We start from the raw sequence: 6,978 nt of genomic DNA on the forward strand, positions 1-6,978 counted from the left end.
TGCCTGGAAGTGGTGGAGCCATGACGGAGCTCCGAAGTCCAGGGTGCCTGCCTCCAGAACTGCCCTCTTCCCACCACACCACACAGCCACCGCACCCCGTCACGGGCACAGACATTACATCCCCTCCAAGGACGCAAAAAGGGGCTGAGCGACTGCAGTGGGGTCTAAAGGGAACCCCGTGTGGTCTAGTTAACGATGGCTATGCCAGGAACAGAACTAGAAAACCGGGGAGAAGAGCTCCTGAGGCAGAAGAGCCACCAGAGTCCATATCGATGGTGGGGGAGACAACCATAGAGGACCCAAGAGAAGCTGAAGTGTAGGCCTGGTAGATGAGGGCAGAAGTCTTTTTGTGAGACATCTTCAAGAGGGGTTACCATAATTGTGAAAAATAACGACCCAATGAAGGGAGCAAGATGAAGAAGAGGAGAAAACCAAATCTCTTCTCACCTAAGAAGCTTAGGTGATAGTTGAAAGTAGAGATCTGAGGAGGATGAAATGATAGCAGAAGGGAAGAACATAAAAAGTAGAAGTATAACAAAGAAAGTTTAGTCAACGTCAGGCAGTCACAGAGAGTGAGGATAACAAAGCTCAGAAGGGCCTTAGGGTCTAAAGGAGGTTACTGGTGACCTTGGAAGGTCTCTATGTCAAAGCATCTTCATCCTGGGAAGTCTGTGGAAGAGTTGGGACTTACCTACCCTTGGGTGCAAAAAGGAATAGGGTTCCCTAAACCTCATCCTCCATTAGAAGCCCATTAGGAGATATCCCTTTATCACTGGCTTTGGGTGCCTCATGTAGAGTTTTAGCTTCCAAGAATCATTAGTTCCACAAGCAAGACCTGCCTGTTAGTGAACGAAGCTCTTTTCCTCACTGCGCTTCCTTATTGCCTGGAGATGTGGTGTTTCCTCACTGCACAGTCTGGTAAGTTGGACTGTAGTCCATAACTTGGGTTCAAGACCTAAGTGAGGTTGGTGCCTGCCTTAAGTCCACCTTGCTCCTCAGCTCCTGAAGAGCTGCATGCCCACACATGGTACACGCACAGAAAAGGAAGAGAAGCAAGACGGGCAAGGCTACCCCCAAAAGACAAGCCCTGGCTCAGCTCGTTCTTTTTTCCACCAGACAGAAAGTCACACCACTTCACCACACACGGTGATGCGACCCACTGGAAACTGTGGCGCAGTCAGTGCCTTGGGGGCTGACCCCATCACTTCAGGGTCTTTAATCCCCTTCGGAGGCCTAAGTTGGAGGGCAGGCTTGCCCCATCCCGCAGTCCCTACAAGCTGCTAACAAATACAAGGCTGTGCTGGCTCATGGCTTTGAGATTCACATGGCTGGACTTTCTATAGACTTCGCTTTTAAAAAGTGGTTAAATATGGGCAAAAGACAGAAACAGACATTTCACCAAGAGGATAAACAACATGGCAAATAAGCACAGGAAAAGACGTCCACCATATTTAGCCACCAGGCAAATGCAAATTCTAACCACAATGAGATACCACCATACACCTGTTGGAATGGCTGAAACTACAAAAAAAAAAAAAAAGTGACACCACCAAATGCTGGAGAGGACACAGGAAAAACAACTGGGTCACTCATGCGTTGTTGGAGGGAATGTAAAATGTATCACTGCTATGGAAAACGGTTTGGCAGTTTCTTATAAAACTAAACATGACACTCTTGGGCATTTATCCCAAAGAAATGGATATTTATGTATTTGTACAAAAGCCTGTACATGAAAAAGCAAAATATATATATATATATATATATTGACTATGAAGATCAGATAGCTTTCAACAGGTGAATGGTTAAACAAGCTAGTACAGCCATACCATGGAATACTATTCAGCAAAAAAAATATGAGCTATTGATGCATGCAAGGACTTGGCTGGATCTACATGAAATTATACTGAATTTAAAAAAAAAAACACCCTAAAGGTTGCCTACTGTATGACTCCATTTGATACATAACATTTTGAAATGATAACGTTTAGAAAGGTAGGTCCAGGTAGTGGTTGCCAGGAGGTAAGCACAGGAGGTGGGGCAGGGGGGTGTTGGGTGTTGTTTTAAAAGAGCAACATGAGGGGTCTTTGTGGTGATGAAACACTTCGGTGTTTTCACTGAATCTACACACTTGTAATTAAACACACATATACACACAAGTAAAACGAAACTGGTGAAATCTGAACAAGATTGGTGGATTGTATCAAGGCCAATAATCTGGTTAGAATACGATACTACAGTCTCGTAAAATTTTACCATTGGGGGAAATTGAACAAAGAGTGAAAATGATCTCTCTGTATTATTTCTTAACGATTGCATGTGAATCTACAGTTATCTCAATTTTAAAAGATCCCTTTAAAAAGTGGTTAAATCTGCTTTTCCTTAACTTTGCTTTTTAAGTGAAAACTGTAACTGTTAAAAGAGATAAACGTAACATTAGCTAGGATTATTAGATGCTACATTTAAATAGTTCATTCAATGGAGAAAGAGTCAAAGAAATACTTAAGCCCTTTTCACGAGTCCTTACCTGCTCAAGTCGTGTCACTCTGGTTGTGCCCCACGTTGGTTAGCACTCTTGGCAAAGCTACTTATTCCTGAGTCTCTTTTGACTTGTTCAGGCATTTGGAGGGCTTGTCCGTAGCCCTGAGCCTCCTAGTCAGTTTTCCTAGCTACCAAAAAATCACCATTTTCAGCCACAGGTTTCCAACAACTTCCTGTTGACCCTTCCTGATTTACGTGCACTTAGAACTCAGACTTAACAAGGGAGACTAGTTCTAAATGTTGCTTTTTCGTTGCCTTTCTCCTCATAATGGAATAGAAAGTGAAAGCAAAGCAAGTTGAGTCAGGGTCAAGCAGTAGGAGTCTGGAGGTAAAAGCTTCTTAGAAAAAACAAACTAAAGTAGGAGCTGCAAAATCCTGGGGTGCACACACCCAGAGCCTGCGCCCACAGGGGCTGCCCCCTGTGACTCCCGAGACTGTCCGCCCGACAGCTCCCCAGGCACGGGCTTCTGCCTTAGGGCACCTAAAGCTGTCAAGGGGGTTCCAAAATGTTGACAAATTTCTGTGGTTTGTGCCTATAACATGTTTCTAGCACACCTTGAAGTGAGTGGATACGACAGAGTTAAGTTTCCAGGCAAGAGGGAGCAGAGGTGGCTCAAGCAGTTGAGCGCCTGCTTCCCATATGGGAGCTCCTGGGTTCAGGTCCCGGTACCTCCTAAAAACAAAAACAAAACAACAAGCAAAATAATGAAGAAACCAATTCAGGGGAGCCGATGTAGCTCAGTGAGTCCCGGGTTCAATTCCCAGCCAGGCTACCCCAAAATAAATAAATAAATAAATAAATAAATAAACAAACAAACAAACAAATATCCAGGCAAGATGCTTCTGTCCATCCCCTAGACAGACAATGCTTTTAAAGGGAGCAAGCGTCTTTTCACATGTGAATAAATGGCATATATTCTTATATTACTCTGTTATATTACAGAAGTAGCATGTGTTTATTATTTTAAGATCCTGACAATACTGAAATGTACACTGTAGAAGATGCAAGTCTTCCATTATTTCTTCTCCTGCCCCACTGAAAAATACCAGTATTAGCAGTTCGGAATATAGACTTCCAAAATTTTCCCACACATATAATAACTATATATGTGCCTATATAGCTACTATATACACTTTTTAAGTGGAAGTTTAAAAATTGGGATACCTAGAGTTGTAACATTTTTTATTCACTTAACAGTTCTCATGCGGCTTTTAAAGAGACCTAAAAAGGAATCATCCTGCGTGGACTGTAAAGCTTCTAAAGGACTCACCGGGGTCTCCTGGAAACGCCCTTGATGTGAGTATTTGCTCCCCGGGACCACGCCCTCCTCCTCGCCACCCCTCAACCATCACCGTCAGTGGCTTTCAAGACCAAGGGTTCCATACCCAAAGATATGCCCCCTCCCCTCAGGAGTCTCTCGCCTGTCACCCTCACTGAGACTAGTACTGGAGAGCCAAGACACTGGCCCTGCCAGTTTAGAAAAGCAAGCCAACGGCTGTGCCCTCAAATACAGCCCAGGCCGGGCGCAGCAAGTTCTAGTTTCCACGCATCCTTCCACTTAGCCTCTATCAGCAGTCTTCAAGGCCGGCACCTACCTGCCGTATAGATGAGTACGGATGAGAAGCGAGGCACAGGAAGTTTGATAACATGCTTGATAACAAGTCACACGTGCCTTGGCATGTGACAAGCTGAGACCCAGGACCACCCGCAGCCAGCCCCAGAACGCCAGTCCTCGGGGAGATGGCGTCGCCATGATGGTGCCTTGCTTTGGGCTTCTATCTTCTTATTTATTAGCATGAGCTAATAACCGTCCATCATTTAAACAGACCTATTCCATGGTATTTGCTTGAGCAGCCAAGGAAACTGAAACAGTTGGTATTAACTAGCCATGTTGACTTTACCAAGAACATCATCACTGACAAATTCTGGCTCAGAACAGACCCTGTGGACAAGTTCCCCAGAAGCACAGGCAGCAGAAAATGGGCAGAGATTAAATGATCGCTGGGATAACAACCTAGAAATTGGGTGCTTTGTCCCCAGGGAATAGATTTAAAGCACACACACAACTAAGGAAGACGCATCGCCCATCGGTCCTTTCTAGAGTGCTGGCTCTCAGGCCGGCCAGCTCTGCTCAACACAGCCAGTGGTTGTGAAGAAGACGCAGGTAAAGGCCTCTGGGGATATCCTGCAGGGGTGACAGGAACTGGACCGGCACGCTCTGAGAGTTGACGCCTGGACAGAGCGCCCTTGAGAAATGGCAAACCTTGGCCATGCCAGTTCTCCTTAGACTTAAGGGAGAAACAATCCAAAACGGTGGTGGGAGGAGTGTGGGAGGAGAGGCCGAGAGCAAACACCCAGGGCAGCACTGGCTTTAAATAAGCAAAGAGGAGAGGCTCCACTTTCCCTCTGCCTGCTTTTTGGCTCCCAACACCCACAGGACGCTTGACTTTTATAGCTGTACGTGGCTAATCCACACAACACAGAAGAGAAACAGTCAGAAAGCATTAGAAATTTCTGCTGGTGCGATGGAGTAACAGGGACTGGATTTACCCTTCCATCCTGAGCAACTACAAAACTGGACAAAGCAGATGCAACAACGGTTTTCAGGAACTGGACAACGTACAGGGCGGGCGGTGACCGCTGAGCGGCGGGACCGGATGAGGGAGCCCTTGAGCACCCATGTTTGCCGCTTGGAGGGCCTGCAGGGAGGAGGCACCCAGATGAACCAGGGGTCTCCCTGAGGAGACGAAGCAGAGCTCGGGAAGCCGCGAGGCTGGGACGGCAGGGCGGGGTACCGGAGAGAAAAGGCCACACCACGGGCGCCCCGCGGCCTGCAGAGGGATCCTGGGCCGCATGCGCCAGGGAGGCAGCCACTGGCAGGGACTGCCCCGAGCAGCGGGCAGGAAAGCCCAGGGCGCCGCGCCAAGAAAATCTGCCTTCAGAGGGGAAAGGGCTCCCCGCATGTGGGGCAGAGAGCGTCGCCTCAGCAGCGGGACCTCAGAAGAGAGCCCCGAGGGGCTCGAGGTGTTCCCAGGTACCTGCAGCCCAGAACAGAGCCTGGGCACATTCCAAAGGCCACCAGCACCTCCAGCGCCCGGCGACACAGCGGTGACGGGGGTACAACGCGGAGGAGGAGGAGGAGAATACCGCCCAGGCAGGAGACAGAAACGCCTCGGGAAGGTCGGAAAGCACCCCACAGTGCTGCCAACAAGAAGTGACTTCTGTAGCAGTGTGGGGATTGAACTTCCCTGCTTTATTCAGTACATCTTTTGAAGTAACTGGAATTAAGTATGGAAGATGCAGCCACAGGTTTAATTGGCTTCCTGATTTTCTCTCAACATAGCTTAAGCACTTTCCTAGGTGTTTCACTTCACTTTTTTGGTTGTCAGAACAAAGGTTCTCTTGGGTTCCCTCAAGTAATAAGTATATAAGGAGACCCAGGTAGAAAGAAAACGGGGCTCTTGGCTAAAAGGATACCAAGAGAAGCGAGAACACATGGCTGGGTCTCAGGAAGTGAAGGGACACGCGCGTCGGGCCTGTGGGCCCCGGAGGGCTGGTGTCCGGCCGCCCAGCGTCTCGGCCGGAGCTCTGGGGACGCGCCTCCAAAGCCCCGCCTGGACGAGGCCTGCGCACGCACTCACAGTGTCCACACCGCCTTGTTTCCTCTTTTGGATGGAAGAGCTTCTGACTGGCGTACGTCCTGTCCCCCTGACTGTGTCCTCCCAGCGGGGAACGCTGTAGAGCATGGCGTCAAGAACAGAGAAGCAACGACAGCCCGAGGCCCGATCCTGACAGGGGTAAGGAGCAGTTCAGGGAAGCGGACTTGGCCCAGTGGTTAGGGCGTCCGTCTACCACACGGGAGGTCCGCGGGTCAAGCCCTGGGCCTCCTGACCCGTGTGGAGCTGGCCCATGCACAGTGCTGGTGCGCACAAGGAGTGCCCTGCCACGCAGGGGTGTCCCCGCGTAGGGGAGCCCCACGTGCAAGGAGTGCGCCCATAAGGAGAGCCGCCCAGCGCGAAAGAAAGTGCAGCCTGCCCAGGAATGGCGCCGCACACACAGAGAGCTGACACAACAAGATGACGCAACAAAAAGAAACACAGATTCCCATGCCGCTGATAAGGATAGAAGCAGTCACTGAAGAACACACAGTGAATGGACACAGCGAGCAGACAACTGGGAGGGGGGGCGGGGAAGGGGAGAGAAATAAATAAAAATAAATCTTGAAAAAAAAAAGGCAGTTCTGCAGTGGAGTCAGCAAAGCCAGTCACCTCTCTTGAGCCCCAGCTCCCCTGCCCAGGTCTGTCCAAGAAAAAGCTGAACCACTGGGTTCTGTCTTTGAGTACCAAAGATACTTCTGCAGCTTCCTCGAGAAGCTGTGCTCAACCTCCAGCTCCTGTCCCCCAGGGCAGAGGCCGCCTTGACTCCTCCACAGCCCCCGG

The sequence above is a fragment of the Dasypus novemcinctus genome, chromosome 25 (assembly GCF_030445035.2).
Source record: "Dasypus novemcinctus isolate mDasNov1 chromosome 25, mDasNov1.1.hap2, whole genome shotgun sequence".
Classification (NCBI taxonomy): Eukaryota; Metazoa; Chordata; class Mammalia; order Cingulata; family Dasypodidae; genus Dasypus; species Dasypus novemcinctus.